The following is a 21,072-nucleotide window of genomic DNA, read 5'->3' on the forward strand; positions in this document are numbered from 1 at the left end:
ATAGGCCGAAAAAAGAGTGATAAATGATTGGTGGAATGAGAAGCGCTGATTAGTCAAATAAGTTTTTCACTAAAATGGATTGATAGGCTCGGTTTTGCTACTATTCATAGCACTTTACTTCGTGTAATCCGAGATCGTATTCATCATTTCACGCAAACATTAATTTCACGGAAGAGAGGTTACTTTTCCAAACCAGGGTAACGTGAATGACTGATCAAGACCTCGCAAGAGAGTCCGTCTCACCCCATGGCATGTCAACGCCATGACATGGTCTTGAAATTCCAAACAAACATCTAATGACAGCGCTAGATTGTTAGAATAAGTTATTTTCAGAAAAAGTATTACTTTTCCACGTCATTGAGAAATGATAAATTTAAAATGATATTTTGCCAAACGATTACGTATAGGACACCACGTTCACAGACAGCAGACGAGCGGAAAGCCCAGAAACCGGCTGAAATCAAGACAAAGACGAAAATTATTTACCTAGAATTTATGCGCGTTTCTAGACCAAAAGGAAACTCACCTAATCTCTCAAGACGGCTAATAAAATTCAGGCGAAGCTCCACTCAAAATCCCATGCCGGTTTGTGCACTTGGCCGACACTGGAGTATGGAGCATCAGGCGACTCCCCAGTCACTCACGTAGCCATTACCTCGTCTTCCTCCTCCCCTCGTCCCTCACACCAGGGGGGTGGGTTTCGCATCACGTGATGCGCCCCTGGGTGCGGAGAGGCGCGGCTGCCGTGAGCAGGGGAAGGGGGTGCCGCACTCGCGGGGAGCGGTGGCAGGGGTGCCGAGCACATGTGTGGACGTCGCATCGCGCCGGGTGGGAGAACGTGCGTGGATGCGTGGGGCAGAGTATGGTCGGGAGACGGGCGATCCCTTCCCCGGGGAATGACGAGGCCCCTTCGCGGACTAACTGGACAGGCGATGACCATTCGCAGCCAAGCGGCGTCCCTACCACAGTTGACCCTCCCAGGCTTAAGAAGACACATTCATCGCTCTTAACCAGCCGTCATCATCATCACAGTCGATAATCATAATGGTGCGTTAACACTGTGTAACATGTTACATAAAACAAGTTACATATGACATGTTTTACGAAATATTTACAAATCAGTGTAACAAGTTACATGTAAAATTGTGTTACAAAACAAAAATTCGTGTTATTTATCAAGATTTTACGTTCCACAGTGTAGACGCACCTAAGTTAACCCACATTTATCTCGTATGATACGCGGCACGATGAGGGAGAAGTTCTCAATAATAATTAAATGAAAAATTGCAATATTTCCGAAATATTTAACTAATTCACCCACATTATTAGCTGGGAAAGCATCAAATCTTCAAATCGGGAGTCATACTTTTTAATGGAAAAATAATATTCATGTCTCACCAAGCATTGGCATGGGAAAGGCAGTAGGGCAGAAAAATTCGAAACTTCGTTTTTTCATGGAGAAAGTATTACATAAATGCGCATGGCAATGGCATGGACAAGGTAGACAGTCAATTGGTACAATATGTCAGTTGCTACGATTGACGAACTTTGTACACTAATATAAGCTTCATAACGTTAGCTAACCTCTTTCTTTCATCTCCTGAAAAAATTAAATTTGGTGACTTACTACCTTTCCCACGTCAACGCCTCAATTATGGTAGTGATTAGAAAATTGAAATACTTCATGTTCTTCTTTTTCGATTCTGATAAGGTTTAAAGGCTAATTCTGCGCCCCTTGGTGACCGCGTGTGGGCGACGTAGCACTCACGGCACCCAATGCAGGCAACGCATTACTCCCGCTGGACCGGTCGAAAACATAGCTGTTCATAGCGAAAGGTAATAAACGATAAGCCATTCACCTATCTTACCTACAAAATTCAACAATGAAGACTAAAATATTGCGTTACAACCGAACTTTGTTCGTTCGTTACAACCTAAGTATTTGACACAGATACATGTAGCTAATAGCATATAAGACAAAAAGTGCATTCTAAACATCAAGACAGCAGGGTAAGCTCCTCGTCTGAGAAGCACACGACTATAAACTATGTTCTGAATATCAGAAAATTTCTTTGCAGGGATTTTTATTGGGATGCTGATTGCTCTAACCATCAAGTCGTCAAGTCATCATAAATCGCATACTTTTGCTTGGAAAAGTAAAAATACGTCATAAGTTTTCGCTGTATTGGTCACTCATATATTTTACCTTGTGAAGAATTTTAGTGACACATGCTTTCACGCATTAAGCTGTAGAGGAAAACAAATATTCAGGTATATTTATTTTAAAATATTAATAACCTCAATGATGAGCTTCAATACTGTGACGTGAGGCGACTGAGAATAAGCGCGGTCCCATGTTACGCAAAAATGCTTTGAATATGCTCATGAAGAATGCCTCCTCAGCTTCTCTTTTGAAAAAAATAAAAGCTCGTGAAAAATCTATCCCCTGACCATTAAAGTATTCGCTCACCCCTTTAAAAGATCTCCCAATTCAAGCCATTTATATATCCTTCTTGCTCATCGTATCCTCGAGCTCTTCATAACTCAAGCAATTTCATTTTTCTCACTACCCACAGTTGTCACGTCACTCTCTTTATACCCTCGGAAAGGGGTGGGTAATCACTGTTACGAATGCTCACTACTTGTCAAAAAATTTTTTTGTGCCACCTGCGATCAAAGAAAATGATTGGAACATAATTATCAAACAAAATTTTCTTAAAAACTGTTAAGTAGAATTGAAAATGGAATATGAAAATAGGTATAGAACGATACTTTTGCCTGGTGATGTCAAAAGCAATATTTTTTATGCTTCTTGTCATGCGGGAATTTTTATCTTTCAGCTACCACGCTCACCTCTAGAAAACCTTTACCTTTGTAAACATCAATTGAAATGTTTTGGACTATGTTTTTTGGGGTTCTTGTCCGGAAATAAATATTGGTTATTGATAAAAAGTTACAGGTAATTTTGAATTAAAAACACAGAAACAGAAAAATCTGCCCAACTCAGAATAAGAGACACAAAAACTGATATTTCAAGGCCCCTCCATCAGTGAAGTGTGCACTGTTGAGTATTACAAATAATATTTAGTAAGGTCCACGTTATCCAAAACTTCTTCTCAGATTATTTGTCTCTAGATTTCTTTATATTTGTGCGATACTTCCGGAAAATATTTATCTAAAATTTTCTTTTCGTCCCTTCTTGTAATCTCTAGTAATCCGTACAAATTTTCTCTGAAAAGTTTAATTTCCTTCGTGACAATATTTTTTCTTTGTACAATAAATACTGAATGAATGCAGTTGGTATTCCGAAAAATACTGGAGGAATACCAATGAAGAATTCAGCTGTTGCTAGTACTATAGGTACATTTTAAGCCATCAATTTCGATTACTATACTTTGGTTCAGGAAAAATCATAAATACGACGATTTATTGCACAGTGTAATTGCTGCTCCAAATAACTGCTTGTTTTAAGCTCGTAAGTGAAAAGATATCATTTGTGAGTCGCATTTATGATCCCTAACTTTTCAATTTTTCCAGGAATTACGGGGGAGCCTCCTTCTCCGTCCTCCCCATTAATCCGCTACTGCCCAAAATGTTTCGCATTTCCAATTACTTGTCTCGCCAAATTAGGCAACATGTATGTCTTCCTCCCCGTGAACAGATGAGCTATGCGCCAAGAATTTCAATTTTGCGCGGGACAGCGCGGGGCCATTGTCCTTGTTCTTGCACCGTCAGCGAGGAGAGAGTCAAATGAAACGTTTGTCGTGGGTCCCTTTTTAGTCAGTCATCGCAATATTTGTGGCTCTCCCCACGCGTGAGGAGGAAGCTTTTCGGGTGTAACAAAACACACGCACTCTTCTGATCCGAAAGCAGATGCGCGTGTGTGTGTACGCGAGTATTTCAGTCATCCGGCCCGTGGGAGCGATGCCATTCAACCGCCACCCGGGTCCGTTCGTTGCGAGTTTGCGCGCCGTGCCGCGGCGCTCGGAATCGTCAGTTCGGAAAGCGATGAGCCCAAGCAAGTGCGGGTATTTCGAAACAATATGCAAGGTGGGGGAGGTGGTAGTTCGTTCCGAAAGAAGGATGGAATGGGCGGGGTAAAACGGGAGAGATGGATTATAGCCGAAAGAAGCGCCGTGGCTTTGTTGTAATGAACTCATTCTTGTGATTAGAGATTTTTTTCCTCGTTTCCGGCAGGTGCACCAAAAGAAAAACGAGCGGGAATAAACAATGGCTGGAATATTTTCCGCTCAGTCAGCCCATCAGGTTCTGGTTTTTTTAATACATCGTCCACCGTGGCCACAATTTTCGCCTATCCCGATAGAGATTGAGATGAATTGAGGAATCAAACGGACGTGCAGTGAAGCTTGGTGCTGTTTTGAATTTTAGAGGTTGCTTCCGAGATAAGTTTCGAAACTCTCTTTCCCATCTCTTTTTTCAGCATATCTTTTTTCCGACATTCTGCTATCGTTATAAAAAAATAAACAGCGCGGGAAATTTATAGCTCCGAACGCAACAGCATGCTTAGTACTGAAATTGCTATCTGGGACGTGCCTCAACCAGCTTGCAGGGAGTGCCGCAATTCTTTGCTGGCAAGGTTGTCGGTCCAAAAAACTCAAAACTTTAGAGGTTGTTTATTTCAGGGCAAGGCGATGTTAATGAAAGACAAATCATGCAGCATTAACATTCCAAACCACATGTTCAACTTTGCAAGTGGGCTAATTACCTCGTTGATGCTGACGAACGATTTTTTTTGCCTCATAGTTCGATTGTAGCGCGATTAGTTTTTCTCTAGTTTAATTGGCCTGGCTGGTTTCAGCGAAGATCTTACGAAAGAGGATTAACTAAGAATGGCTTTTTGTGACGCACCAATTACCCTTTCTATGTTGCCATTTCCGGCATAATGTTAATATACCTTTTATTATTATAGACGCTCGAGATGATAGAAAACGGAAGCAAAGTCTTTGCTGAAAAGGGGTTGATTTTTTTTGCGATTCATAATTGTGAAATAAATTTTTTCAGCCCTGTTTTGCATCACTATTTGGTAAAAAAAACTATGTGTGCATCATGTAACATTTATTAACTTATAATTTTTAAATGAAAAGACCCCATGAATGTCACACTATAAACATTTATCCAAACTTATGGTAAGATTTGTGTTAAACCATTGACATTCTCTAAAATAGGTGAACACGCCATGAGAGTGGCGCTTTACGACAAAGATACCGGAAGCTTTACGCTTTTTTGGTAATTTACGCTACTGCCGAAAAAAGAGAAAAAACAATAAATTAACAAAAGTACAGAGTCACTAACGTGGATAATACCAAGCGTCCACTACATAAGTTACATAAAGCATGATTCTATATAAAATAGAGATTATTTTGTGATGCAGGCTTTAATAAGAATGAAACCAAAGTAGTTGATAGCCAAAAGCAAAACAAGCTAGATCGTAAAAGACAATTATCATTTTTATCGTTACTTCACGTAAGAATATTACCATATAGGACAACGCAAGTCAAAGATTTATTACTTACTGAAATAGCCTCCAATATGATATTCGTTCGACGAGAAATGCATATTGAGTGCCAGAAAGGTAAAACACCTTCACTTCCAACGCTGTTACATACTTTGTGACCCCGCCCAGTAATTCTCAATTGGACTAATATGTCTCTTTCATTCCAGTTCTATAAGACTAAATAATTTCAAGGCCTTTATGTGAGAGGTTTATTAAGTACATATTACAGCGTAATTCATACAGCAAAATACTTCTAAAATTTAATCAGTCAGATTGAACGGTCAAGTGCAAAATTAAAGCGAAACGAAGGGAGCGAAATTTTCCAAAGCTTTCAGGAATTTATCCGAGCAGCCGAACGGGCACCCATTACAATCTCAAGAAAATTGCTTCTCCGCCAATCTAGATCCGCAAATGACTTCCTTCCAAGATACCTATCCACCACCTTATTTTTATTTCGTGCCACACGCTCACGTTTTCTAATTCGCTCAATCGGTGCTCCGGTAAAAACCTTCGGTCACGAGAGGCGTTTGTGAACGCAAAGGCGCGCGCGACGTAGCGGTGAATCCGGCGAAGTTGGTGTACCGCAAGGTTCTGTCCTCGCACCACCCTCGCTGCTACGATTCTCTGGGCTTCTCCATTTTGTCTTCCAACTTTTGCGGCTAAGTCAGGAGGGCTTTCCTCCACCCTTCCCCCCTCTTATACCACTGCGACCCTTTGAATCAACACAACGAAACCCTTTTTCTCACTGCGCCAAAGTCCCCAATTCCAATGAGTTCTCACTCCCCAGAGACATCGCACTCCTTCAAACCACCTTCCGCCCCCTTCCCCCGCACTTCCCTCGATTCTACTCATCTCTCGTCAAAAAAGTTTCCTTTCGGACAGCAAGTACCCATCCCACTAGCTTTTTTTTAACCCACACACATTGTTTCCCGAGCCGAGAGCTCCACGTGCCGGAGGCGTCAAAAGTAGGAGGAGGGGGAGGCCGAGGTGAACCTTAAAAAATAGGAAATTGGATGGGGGAAGGGAGGTGTGGATGGGAGGGAGGTGGGGGGAAAGGTGGGTTTTAGACGGGGAGTGGGATGGGATTGTAGGGGTGGGAAGAGAAAAGAGGGGAGGAGGGAAGCCAGATTACTACCCTGCTGTCCACGGCATCCCAGGGCGTACTAGCGAGAATTCCTCTCCCATGTGCCAACCCTCTTTAGCACTCCTTCGTCTCCCAATACGATCCCCAACTACATCGAGGCAGGGTTTTGGGATGGAGGTGATATTGTGCGGGTGTCATATGCCATGCAGTTTAGCCATAAAAGGGCTTAGACGACCATAAGGAATGCCTATTAAGCATACCAGTTGAACTTGGTTTTAACTACCACCTATCATTTATTTGGTTTCGTTTTATGTGATATACTTTAATTTACTACTATACTATTCAATATTCAATTGATCTAGTTTTTAGAATTTTTTTACCGAAGGTACATTTCTCGTATACCTTGCCATGAAAATATATAGTCTGCTAGGACTTGAATAAATGATTAACTTTGAATTTCGAATGTTGGTAACGGCTACTTTAAAGCGATGATTTATTAAATCAATGACATGACCTATCACCTGTTAATACACTTTCAATAACCAATTATTAGCCAAGGGTCAATAAATAAATAACTATAGATTGTTTCTTTAGTAAAATTATTTCAGCCAAGAGGTAAACGGGGAGAATTTGATCACATACGACGCAAAAATTGTTGCCTTAGAAAGGAAATTTCAAGTAAGAAAATCGCAAAACGTAAGGCATGATCCAGTTAACTTGAGTAGCAGCAACCCATTCATTGAAAAATGATGATGAAAAACCAGAATAACAGTCCTTCAAACTCGACAACATGTGAAGAATGAATAATTTCTGACAACCTATCCACCCACTCAACTCAAAATAATGAACTGCTAGTCACTATATGCGCAGAGTATGGGAGCAGCTGAAACCCGTTCAGACCCTCCAAACATTCGACAAGCACTCAAAAAGCGACTCCCACATTTGGGATATACGAGAACTCCATTGAAAGAATAGAGCATGCTGAGGCGAAAAACTGTCGCCGGAGATCCAAGTAATTTATCTCCCAAGTTGAAGCCTCATCCGAAATGTAAAAGCTGAGGAAAAAATTCGAAGTTGCGTGTAATCCATGTGTTTTAATGGAACGCAATTATGGAAGTCCTTCTAAAGTTCTAAATCTACAAGGAATCCTGCAAGCCACCGCCAGTGTGTGTGGCACGGGGAGATTCCACACCATGCAGCACTCACCTTAGCCTTAATCAGAAACGCGCTCACTTGCCGGACATAGGCCGAGTACAGAGGGCAATGACACATGGTCAGATCAGAAACCAGGAGAGGGGTAAGGATAAGAACATGTTACCATGCAATTAAATGTGTGAAAACAAACTGAAGTCTCCTGCTCATACATTTCAGATAAGGCAGCAACTTGGGAGATATATTACTTGGATCCTAGATGGGTAGATGCGCGGTATCTTGGCTTCACTTTGGGAGCAGGTATCAGCATGCTATTGTTTATCTGTCCAGGGTACCATCCAGACGGTCGACCATCGATTTAGACTATACATTTCGATCCTCATTTTCGATATCGGAGATCATCATCATCACTGGTCAACAATCCTAGGATTGGCTTGACGCAGCTCTCCACTCAGTTCTCATATCAGCCAATCTTTTCCTTTCAAACTTACGTATTTTTTCTCTTTCACATCCGTTTTTACCTGTCCCATATATTTTGAAAGAGTTCTTCCTTTTCCGTTCTCGCCATCTACCGGTCCCTCGACGATTTTCTCCATCAGGCCATCATGTCTCAAAATGAGGCCTACAAGGTTGTTCATTCTCCTTATAAAGGTTTTCATAAGGCTTCTCTTCTCCTCTACTCTTTTTAGAACTTCCTCGTTACTAACTCGGTCAATCCACTTGATTCTCATCATTCTCCTGTAGCACCACATTTCCAAGGCCTCTATCCTTGATTTATCCGCTGCTGTGATTGTACATGCCTCACTTCCGCAGAGATGCATACTCCAAATGTTAGTTTTGATAAATTGTTTCCTTGCTTCTATGCTTAAATTTCCGGTTGTAAGCAGATTTTTCTTTTTGTGGAATGGTCTCTTCGCCTGGGCTATTCTGCTGATGATTTCTTTCTTGCTTTGCCCATAGCCAGTTATCCTGCTTTTCAAATAACAGAATTCATCCACCTCCACAAGTTTTTGTTTCCCTATTTCAACGTTAGTTTTGACTTCTTCTCTTCTGCTGCATACATCGGAGATGATGAATCAATTTAGCAATCGAAACCCGATGGCAACTATCGCCGCGGAACAAGCCCTGTCTCGAAGAACCATCTACAGATGATTCAAAAAACAGAAAACGTCCCTATCACAAAAAATTGCGTCAGTCCTATGGTTGATCCGCAACAAAAACCTTTGTAAAGACCTCCGTATCACACCAATCCTGCAAGACCTGAAAGCATATCTTCATATTAAAAAAAATCACTCCCCCGCACCGAATATATTAAAATGACCAATCTCTGGAATCATACGCCAAATCAAACAGCAAGGCAAGGGCTTACCCAGGTTCAAAACTAGGGGGGACAAGCCATGATTGTTCAAGTTATAGGTAAGATTTAAGCATGGGAAAGGTGAATGAAATCAACATTCTGAGAAAAATTTAACAGCTCTTAGTTAGTATTAATATTAGTTTTTAAAATAATTTGCTTGAAAAAATATTATTTTCCTTAAAGATGATTTTTGATTCTAGGGGGGAAGCTGCCCCCTTCTGCCCCTTTCTGGGTACGCCCATGCACCAAGAAACTGAACTCCAAACTCCGCTTTCCTTCCCAACCACATACATTCCCCTTAAAACATTTTACCTGCAATACTGTGACTATCGACTAATTTTTTTACCTGAACTTATCATTTAGAAATGCATTGCAGACAGTCAAGTAGGCTGGGACTAGTGTAGAAATAAAAACAGATATTCCGGCGAGGCGAGGCCAGTTTGGAGTCGCAGTTCCAGTAGATTAGTGAGTGGGCAAGGAGAGGGAATATATCGCGGGAGATCCAGGGGGAAAATAATGCTGAGGGGGAAGAAGTTCTCGCCGGTGAGGAAATAAGTTGGACTGCGACTGAGGCGGAAAGGGGAGGAGGAACTTGGTAAGTTGAGAGAAAGGAATGGAAAAAGAGGGAGAGGTTGAGACCAGATGCATGACGGGAAACGGTGGTCGGAAGGGATGAGGGCGGCAAAGGATCTGGAGGGAAGAAAAAGTTGTGAGTGCAGTTAGCGCGTGGGGCGAAGGATAAGTGCGCTTCGGGATTGATGGCAGTCTGCTTTGTTGATTTGGGGAGATGGGCGAAAACTGTATTAGTGTTCGAAAAATCTGCTCGGGTGCAGCAAAGAGTAGGGAATTTACAGCTCTATGCTTCAATATGTTCTTCTGTTTGGCCAACACGACTAAAATAGGTCGGCGAGTTTGGTCCCTGCTTGATTTTGGTTGGCCAAGGATGAATGAAAACGCGTGGATAGACTATGGGCAGAAAATTAACTAATTGTAAGTGTGGAGAATGTTACTGGATAACATAAAACAGTCTAGAAGAAAATTCAAATCGCTTTGAGGAAATTGGCCGGCTCTTAATTGGCTTTTAACCGTCCTTCACCATTTAAAAAAACATGTATACCCTAAAACCAGTCTCTGTGTTATAGTAATTGCAATATGGAAGTCAAACTTAGAAAAATATTGGCCTTTAAAAATTTTATAAGATACCCTACCTGAGAAGACTTTGAAAATCATGGGACTAGAAAGCCTTATATCTATCATATTCCATGATCGGAAGGTAATATTTCATTCTTTACATCCAGAAGGGGAGAGTTTGTAATTTGAATCAGATTATTTTCTAGAATCCCGGATCCTTATCACATTTAAGGGATTCAATCCGTAGGTTGGTATAGGTTGATAAGAGTAAAGCTCACCTCAGACTAGACCACAGGCATACGAATGTTAAATATCCAGCTCCTTTCTCAAGACTATATGCTTTACAGAGGATATTTTTCAGTGGCCTATCCGTATGCTTACCCGGGGCTTGAATCAGGGACCCTTCGGTATCCAAGCGATCCATATTTTCCTCTGATCCTTAAACTAAGAGCTAAAACCTATGATTTGTATTTAACTCGATTCAAAGTGTATTACTGTGTTAATGGACTAGAGGGTAAAATTTTGAGAAAAAAGTAAGCACGAGTCACGTTTCCGTCTAGATTATCCTGATTTTTCCTGTTATCTTTCCTGAACCTGTCCACCTGCCTGGAGAATACTGATGGATTACTGGTGCATCATTAGTGCCTCAGAAGAGACTTATTTTATTCAAAACGATGACACAGAAACTGTAATCCGACATCCCACCTGACAAGGGTGTGACAAGAGAAGTATATTCTTCACAACCCCTGAAAAGGAGTAGAAAATCGTTCCAACTGCGTCTCTTTCCTCCCAAACATGTTTGCTTTTGCACATGTTGGATCGAGGACCCCTCGGTTAAAATACCACCAGCACATAGCCACACCACTAGATCGATCCCAGCTGGCTTGCGGGGGGAAAATGGAGAGGAAGAGAGACAGATTAAGAACCCCTTTTTGGGCGAAAATGGAGAAGAATAGAACTCGCAGGAAAGTGATGACTATGATACCAGGCACAGAGAAGACTTTGTGGGAGAGAAAAGCCGTTTTGTTTGGCCGGAAGGTAGTCAGTCCTCCGGGCTAGAGTGGGGAGAATAGACGCGGCAAGGCGCTACAGAGTAGTGCAGCGCTTATTAGTATTTACAGCGGTGGAGAAGGGGGCTTAGGAATTGGGATCCACATTGGGGATGCGAAAATATGTACTCACTGGTAGAAACGTCGGGAGGCATTGAATGAAGGGAGCGAAAATTCTGCGTGGAGTAGGGAGAGGGGTCGGACGTCGAATTTAATGACGTGTGCGGAAGGATTGGAAGGACTGACTGGTAGAGGGGAATGGACGCCGACTTCAGTGGCCGAGGATGGGGTATTCTGAAGTAAGGAGGAGTAGGCTTGTACGATCGGCGATGTTTGCTATATCGAATATCGTATACAAAAAATAAAAGATGTACTCCGAACTCGAAGATAGACGCTGAGAAATCCAATGCTGGTTCCATGGTGGTCAATGATCGACAATTACAATATAATTATAATAAGAATATATTTATTCCCCCATGCTTACATCACACACGTAATTATTTCCAATCAGGCGAGTAAAGTAGCATGTAAGGTAGCCTGTAAGTCAATAAGCCTGCGATTAGACTAGCTTCAAAATTCTAAAATTCGGAAATGAGAAAAAAAACATGGAACCAAAAATGCTCATTTCCCGAAGAAAAATATGGAATTGAATTTCCTTCGTAAAAATAATTTTAAACTGTGGTGACTGTAGAATGAATAACAGCATAGAACGTTCAACTCGCCAGGTTACAAAAAATTCCCTTTTCTTAGTGACGTCATTTCAAGCGTTGTTGAGAAAGCCCCAGACGGTCTTTCTACAGCAATACATCCATCGCCTCCAATCAATGTCACTCTGTTTTAGCATAGCTCACCTTTCCCCACACTATCTCTTTTACAGTTTTCGAAATGCAAATGAATTATATTATTACGTTAATATATTTTTTCATAGGCTTCCTACACCGTAGAGCAATGCATTCACGATGATACCCCATATTCGGTTAGCGTCTAATTTTTATTCCCACTGGTCGTCGATAATCAAGGAAAGCTCATTGTTCATATTTTTAGATTGTTGGTTGAACCATATGGTTATCAAATATTAATGGGCATACTTTTTCTTTGGTCATATACTGCCGCTAATTGTTTTCAATTTCCTATAGTGTAGTAGTATAGTATAGTATTATTCATTATTAGTTATCGAAGATCATTGACAGAAGGAACTAATGACAACTGCCGCTGACAGTGAAATCGACCATCACATCGTCCGGGCCCTAAACCAAAGATAGCAATGATTTTGATTATTTTCAATTTTCTGTAGAATATTGATATCATTGTCATCGAATAGCCACAGGGTAATTGCTCATTTGCTATGAAAAATGAAAGACCAATGACAGAAGGAACCAATAATTATTATTGACTATTTAATTTCAATTTTCTGTCGTCTATGGTCATTATCGTTATTGATTAGTCAAATAGTAATTGACTAATTACTATGACATATCGAAACCCTTTGACAGAAGGAACTAATAATAACTGCCGTTGACAGTGAAAGCGACCACCACATCGTCCAAGTCCAAAACCAACGATAGCAATGATTTTGATTACTCGAGCGAGCCAGTAGAGGACGTAAACCGAGCCGACGATGGTGGGCTGAGGAGGGCAATGCTTTTGGTTTTCTGATGCGGGCGGGAGTGTGGGGAATGAATGATGTTGGGGAAGGGAATGGACTCTCCCCTACACGACGCACCACAGATAGGGGGGGAAAGGGTTGGGGAAAACTCGGGGGGGGGGGGGTGAAAGTGGAAAGGGGGAGCAGCCGCAACGAAGCACAGCGAGCATTAGGGGGGAAGGGGGTTGAGCTGATGAGTAGGAAGGGGGGCGGAAAAAGAAAAAAAAAGTTTTTTTTTTCTTCTTTTTAAATGGCCGTCTCCCTCCCTCTCCACACCTCCCGATAAGGATGGGGTCAATGCCATCTGGGAGAGTCTTTTCGAAGCCCAGCCGAAGGTTATTGCGCGGCCTAAGGAGGCCAACGTTGGGGAAGGCCTGGTCGCTCGCTGGCTCGCGGGCCGCCGCCGCAGCCGTCACGCATGGGCCGTCGGCGCACACCACTCAGGGGGGGGTGAGGGCCTTATTAAAAAGATGCGGTAGCCAAGAGCGTCCGTTTGAAGCGAGCGGATTGAGGAAGGGAAAAAAAACAGTGCGAATCTCGTTCCCTCTTCGGACATTTTCTTACGTGGAATCACCTACTAAATTATTCAACCCGAAGGGATCGCGTTGATGATGTAGCTTGAGTTGAGTGTTGGCTTTCCACCCCGTGGGCTAGAGTTCAAATCCAGGCAGTGGCAGAGAATTTTCAGAGATTGCCCGATCCCTGCATGATGTTAAGTGGAGGACAATTCAAGCGCAACACTCCATCCGTCGGATGGGACGTTAAGCCGTGGTCCTCATGGCGTCATTTGTTAGGAGTAGGCTAATGCTGACGCCAGGTTTCCTTAACCCTTCCACCCCTATCCTTCCCTCATGGCGCGAATAACCTACGCTGTCGGTCGCCTCCTTCAAATACCATACCATCCCGATTCAACCTGAGGGTTGGTTAGGATAGGAAAGGGTTGGGCTCATTCCAGACTTTGCCACTCACGTGGGATATTTTCATGTAAAAGGAGAGGCCAAATCGCACTCTCATATAGTTAAAGGGTCGGGGGATACATACATGGAACATGATTGCATAATTCGTGATGAGACACCCTCAGTTGTCTAGTTTTCTTTAGTTGACCCATGTGCATTGTACAAGACACAGGAGTGGCGGTGACTGTCTCGACATGAGCTCGTAGCATCATCACCTTGTCTAGGAAAGGGTCAATTTTTTCGTCGCGAATTAATTAGGCAATGTATGTATAGAAAGAATACAGAACTCTTTTTTAAAACTATCAGTTATGGTCAATTAGGGAAATCGATGAACAAGCCAATTTCACTTGTAGCTTCCCGCATGGTCGTACGTAATTTCCCCCCAAAGAATGAAAACTGTGGCTATTTAAGGAATTTATACTATAACACCGCGGTAAAATCTATCTTTAATGAAAAATTTCCCGTTTTATTCGTTAATGCAGCCCGTAGGATCTTACGCTCACATCATACCCGAAAAATGCATTCCTATTTAAAAACACTATTGTGTATAGGGACTTAAAAAACAAAGAATTTCTTGCCCCTTAATTGGTATATTTCGTTCGTGGGGACAAATGCTAACAATTGATTGTGAAGTGAAGTGAAATTGATTTTGCCGAATCGCGGTGGCCGTTGAGCACACTCCCATAACAAGTTGTGACATCATTCTCACCGATAGTAATTCTGTCCTTGTTGATCGCCAAGAGGCGACGGCAAGAGAATTTCAGTTGAAGGCTAGGCGCTTAGAGGGAGTTGCGTGGTTTTCTATTCGTACACACAGTTCGAGTGATGTTTCCAAGTCATACAGGAATCCACTGTATAGTTAGGTGGAATTCTCTGGAAAACAGTTGGAAGGTATTTGAAGGTATCGTCCAGCCACGGTTTGAAACTGTCAAAGCGAATATGAAGAAATATTACGGCGTTATTTATCCAATTTATGGTATTTAAAAGGGGTTGACTAATGAAAGAACATTAGAAAACAGCTAATGAAAAGGTTTGTACCGACGAAGCCGACAAGTTTTTCCCGTACAAATAAATAGGTAGGTACGATAGGTATAAAGTCGTATTTTCATTGCCAATTTTACCTTAATAAGAAATCTCTGATGTCTCCACCCTTGATTCGTTGCCAACTAAAAAAAATAATGATAAAGGAAGTAAAAGTTAGTGGATTTAAATTTAGATTGAAAATAATACGGTGGTAAGACTTTTCGACTTCCATAAAATACGATAAAAAACGAGCTGACAATATAATAAAACAAGTTAAATACACGTTTTCTATGAAAAAGTAAGTGCATTTTGTAAATACTTATAGTAGGAAAGAAGATTTTATGAAGTATACTATAGATATTTGTGAAATATTTTCCCCAGATATTGTTTCCACAATCAGTTTTTACACATATATCCTCCAAGAAGCCAATGTTATATCAATAATTAATTCATGAATAAACGCATTAGAATGAATACCCGAGCTGTTTCGTAAACAAGACTGCTTGACAAGGGTACGTTACAGGTCTAACATCGATTTAGGGAGGCAAAGCTTCCTCTTTTGGTGGAGAGGAACCCCCAAAACCACACGGCCTTTCTATTGCTTCTCCGAGTGAGTGCGAAGCCTGAGCCAAGTTGCGAACTCGCTGTTATACCTGCAAGGTTTCAGAGTGGAGGGCATTTCCCTTTATTTGGGCTCACTTTGCTCCAGATAAGATATGCGTTCACCGCGCACGCAATCCAGCACTCAGAAATCTCGAGCCCGTAAATCTTGTCACCACCGTTTTAACTCATGCCATTACAGAAATTTTCCTCAAATTTTGTCCAGGGGAGCAACAAGACAAGCATTGCCGCATTCAAGGGAAGAATTCGTCAATCATACCACAAAATATTCACTCAATATTGCTGACTAGACGTAGATACATCGTAATAGGTGATTACATTTTAAAAACCGTGTATCTCAGAGTAAATTATATCTGTGAAACAGACGTTACCGAGTTAGTGTTATGATTGAGTTAAAATATTAAACCCTATAGATATTTCATTTTAATTCTTGTTATGACCCATTTTCAATTCAACGATGCGAACGAAGTTGTTTGTTCAAGTATCCTTCACTAGGGAGGATGATTTATACTCAAACTGAACTCCTCTTCGACAGTACATTCTAAGAGAACAGCTAACACTATGTGTTTCGTATTTTACTTCTGCAGCCCTACGCAGATAAATGGTTATATGGGGGTCAATTTCCTCACTATGGCGATTCCTCACACGTCTTTTTCTGATCTTCTATAGCAATGCATTTTTAGTTTAAGCCAAATAATGCTAGAAATGGATTCGGGATGCTGATGGAATATTTTCACTCCCTGAAAGGTATGAAATACCAAGTGCGCACGGGAATCCATTAAGTTTAACACATTCCATAAATGCATAAGCTTACGAAGTTGGCAACGACTACAAAAACTACTATAATTGGCTTCGACGACTACTACTAGTAAAATTGGCATCAAGTTTTTTTTTTAGATTACAGCGCCAGTTTTAGGTTAGGAGATACCATTATGAAGAAAATTATTATTGATTTAATTATTGACAAAGCCAAAATATTTCACTAGGAGTCCAATTGATGAACATCCGATGCAAACTAAGGATATATTTTCATGTAAGACAATATTGTACGAGTATTGTGGGGAATACAGCGCAAATTTAGAGTTTAAGAATACGTAAAGACGATGTAAAAAATACAACGGCGGCCAAGTGGACACGTCAGAAGGTTATACAATTAATGAATGTAGGCATTTATAACGAAATTTTAGATTTTATTGCCAATGTTGTATATTAGGGAAGTCTTTACACCTGCAGCATGGATGATTCAACAGAAAACTAATTAAGGTTTGGGAGTTTTTTTGACGATTACTCTAAACGTTGAAGAAAAAATAATAATAAAACATGTAACCAATTTTGGAAAAAAAATCTGTAATCAACGCTCCATTGCTGTACTGTCGTTGCACCATCGTTTTTTCGCATAGAAATTTGACCAAATAAATAATGGCTTTCAGGAGAAAAAGTAAATATTTCAAGGTAGTAGAAAGCAAAATAAAGTATAACTCTGCCAGATAATAATTAAATAATTGAAAGGAAAACTAAAAAGCCGATGAAAAATAACTTATCATCAATACCTGTGGAGAGAGAAGCTGCTTCTTCGGAATTAATAAAGTCGGAACATTATTTTCCTGATAAGGGAATAGAATCTCAAATTTTTCGTTATATATTATTTTTTCTCTCGGGATTCTCTCAGCAGCAATACCTCTGCTGGTATCCTAAAAAAATGATGAACTTCACTTGAAAAAATATCCCGCTCCTACAACTAGAGTCTTCTAATCAGGATATCCGAAAATTTTGGAACATACGTTCTTGCCGCTCAAAAATTTTCCACTCCGTTCCGGTGTATCTCTTTATTTTATAGGCATGTAGAAAGGCAAAGTATAAAGGTAAAATAGATTCTCAGCGTCACTGCCTCCAGAAGGCTCCAAGGAACATTACATTAAATCATAGCGCCGATGGCATAATGCCATTTACTTACGTCCTTGTGGGAAAACTCATACTTTTTAACTGTGTTTGTTCCTGGCAGCTCAAAAAGCGAGGTTTTATTTGAAATGCATCACTGCGCGAGAGAGTATTTTTGATGTTACGGGATTCTAAGGTCCTTAGAGTGATTAAGGTAACCCATTGACCTGCATACCGCGTTCAAGTGACTTTCTCTGTCGTTGGAAATGGAGATAGAGCTACCGGTTGGGAAAATTTCATTTGGATCACTCCAGGTGGACATGACGGGCCGGGTAAGTGCGTTTAATTTTAACCTGCTCCAATACACATGACTACTGGCAGATTCAAAAAGCCGTTACCGTGAGATAGAAGAGTTCTTTATTAATTGAAAAGAGAAATTACGTTCATTACCTTTGGTTAACTTTCATTTCGGAACTTAGAAAAATGATCCCCAACCAATTCCTGTTATGATGTTTGTACTACTAACAACCTATTGCAGGTAACCTTAAGGGAGCAGTTTGCTCACAAGCCAGTGAAATATGTTCCAAGAGTCAGAAAGGAAAATAGTCAATATCATGACGAGAGCTAGCAGTCTAGGTGTACGTTTGGTACTAGTAGTCTGAGTCAACCTGCAGTGGAAAACATATGGAATGATAGTCCTACCATTTTGAGTGATTTTAATGTATGCAATACTTTATAAATATGTAGCTGATAGATGTGGGAATAAAATTCGAGGTATTAATAAGGCATTGAGAGTTTTAGAATGAGCGTCATCCGTTTAACTAAAGTATTGGTCAATCGATGTATTCTCGAGGAAACAAGTTTGTGAATGAGGTTAAGAGCCAGTGATATTTTTTATTACAATTCAAAATTAAAATTATAATTACAAAATATATAATATCATTACGCCCGTATTGTGTAATGCTCGAGGAAAGAGCGTTGTGAATGGCATTTGAGACTGTAATTACGCATTTCAATTGCAATCCAAAATTAACATCATTTAGAAAAATCTAAATACGTCGCTAAACAATTATAAGTTATTTTATTCAACCTAATGAATAAGTCATCTTATCGCGAGAGATATGCTATTATTTAGCTATTTATTTTTAATGTATGTCGAAATATCTCCCCCAAATTTGTAACGGCAAAGGCCATGAAACGGGTATCAGTACCTACCCAACTTCCACTACGTGTATAAAAATTTCTTTCACGCAGTGTCGCAAAGAATATTTATTGTTTTTATGCCCTCATTTTCAGGATTGAGTGCTGCTTCTTGTGTGGCATGTGTCTCCGCGAGTATTCAGAGAAAATTGGCAACGCTGACTTCTTCGATTTTGTGCACGCACCTCCATCCAAATGTACCAACAAGGCAATAATCTGTGAAGTCACAGGAAAGGTCAGTAGCAAAGATATATAAAAAAAGAAAGCAAAAACAGAAGATGTAATAAAACGTGGGTTAATGAGTGAAAGAGAAATACAGCGATGGCTAATACTAATATACCCGGTGAAATTTCACGAAACGAAAGTGAGTCTAATTAGTTGGGAATATCTATATGAATAATGATGCGGCAAGATGGGATGACTTTGGAATGATAGTTTTACAATGTTGGTGATGGAGGTTTCAAACGCATACAGATTTCAAATTAATATAATGAGAGATTTTTTCTTTTTATACTCAGCGAATTATGTTTTCCATACCTATGGGCAATCGTAGTCAAAATAAAACGAGGCGTCTTCTCAGGTTTCGAGAAGATAATGATAAGTCGTGCATAAAATGAAAAATTGTAGACAGTAGGGTTCTGAAATAGTGATCGCTCTGTATTTAGAGGAAGGCCGCCATGTATTCTTGATTAAGAATGGAAATAGACATTTTCCGAATAATAAACTGAACATTTACTCGAAAAAATTAGTCGCTATTTTAAACGTTTTATATAAATTGAGCATTCTACAAATGAGATTCTAAATGTTCTTGAGGCATGGTCTAAAAATTCTTGAGGCATCAATTATCTTCCAGCATATCAATAATATGTAGTTTCATTGAAGATAGAGCCTTATACGTTAAGGTCTGGGTAAAAAAAATGGTAAGAACCTTCTCAAGTTCATCAATGATTAGTGAGAGAGCGGTTTAGGCCTCGAGTAATTGGTTGGAATAAAGCGTGGTCAAGACAATGATCATGTTCTGGCGCCACGGATGTTCTCAGTTATTATACATAAACGGACGAGATAAGCACGTAGTGATAACACTAGTGTGATAGCAGGGTATTTAAATGTGCAACTTCTACTCCTTGCTGATGAGACTCGCACTGCAGGTCAGCGACTTTGATACCAGGTACTATCTCAGAGTGTGCGTGGATTCATAGAGCTGAATAGCTTCCAAGAGGGAGTGTAGATAACGGACTGGATCTTCTACATCTACCACGCATGTCTCTCTACCTACATCCACCCTGCTAGAGTATTTGGCTGGGGGCGAATTTCCTTCTACCCAGCACGCATAAGCTATTCATTGCATCAATATAATAAAGTGTTTTTTTAAAAGCGAATAGATTATGTAGATTCACTGTTTAAAAAATACCGGAATATTCTGCTTTAGTATTTATTATACTGTTAGTATTTAAAATTTATGAGCCTCTCCGTTCTCCAATAAATGTGTTAAATCAATTGTTGAACCAGTGATATAGATTTTTTAGGGGGCGGAGGCGGGAGTACAAAATTTTGCCACGATGCGTGCAAGTGCCATAGAAAAGAAAGGAAGCATTAGCTGAAAAAGGAGTCATTAGGTGTTATGAGAAGTAATTGATCGGTTTAGACAGACTCCCAAGAAAGCGAGTCACACCGAAAATTATTCATTCCCGTAGGCAACTAAAGTCTATTTATATTAACCATTTTATTCAAGAGAAATTAAGCTAAAATTTCTTAACCTTATGAATAGGTCTATCTCTTATCCATAACGATCACGTTTGGTTCGCATTCCCTCCTCCATCATCAATTTTAGAATCCCCTCGACTCTAAGAACGTAATACACTGCCTCCTCCTTATCCAGTTTTCTCACCAAACACGTTGAGCAATTCTCCACTCCTTTCTTTTTCATCTCATCTTCCGTGTTCTATTCAACAAAAAAAACTTGATCACCAGTACCCAACTCTAAAGCTACCGTTGCAAGTACTACGTAACCGCACCACGAAGCCCTACGCCTCAGGTGCCTTTTATCAATGATTGTTACAAATCCATTTCATTAACTTCATATTGAGGATAATAAGGCAGCTTTCCTGTGTATCCAAAGAATAAAAACTGTAAAATGCAGGAGTGCACTCTTTATTTAACTGTCTAGTTGTATTAGAATGAGGATTTAAATGGATGAGCATGATTACATACTGGGTACAATATTCTGAGAATCTTAGTAGGATTTGCGGTAACGGTGAGAGATGCAGTATCGACCACGATGGGATTACGAAATTATGTGCATGGATGCGCTTACAATTGTCATGGATGAAAGAAATAAGTTGTGCCAATCAGATCAAGTCAAGAATATGAATGAGTGTTGATCTTGAGAAAAAATTACGTAAAGGGAATATGCATTGTCACAGGGATAGGTTGGATTGGGAAAGCAATAGAAGAACGGACT

The 21,072-nt window shown here is 40.4% G+C and overlaps 1 long non-coding RNA gene across 1 annotated transcript in view; it reads left to right on the forward strand.

Moving 5' to 3' along the window:
- Positions 1–18,841, forward strand: part of LOC124174104 — a 200,735-nt gene extending 181,894 nt beyond the window's left edge. The window contains exon 4 of the long non-coding RNA XR_006868861.1: positions 18,708–18,841. This is a non-coding gene — a long non-coding RNA (uncharacterized LOC124174104). The remainder of the gene's footprint in view (positions 1–18,707) is intronic.
- The last annotated feature ends 2,231 nt before the right edge of the window (positions 18,842–21,072 follow it).

The sequence above is a fragment of the Ischnura elegans genome, chromosome 2 (genome assembly GCF_921293095.1).
Source record: "Ischnura elegans chromosome 2, ioIscEleg1.1, whole genome shotgun sequence".
NCBI classification, from domain to species: Eukaryota; Metazoa; Arthropoda; class Insecta; order Odonata; family Coenagrionidae; genus Ischnura; species Ischnura elegans.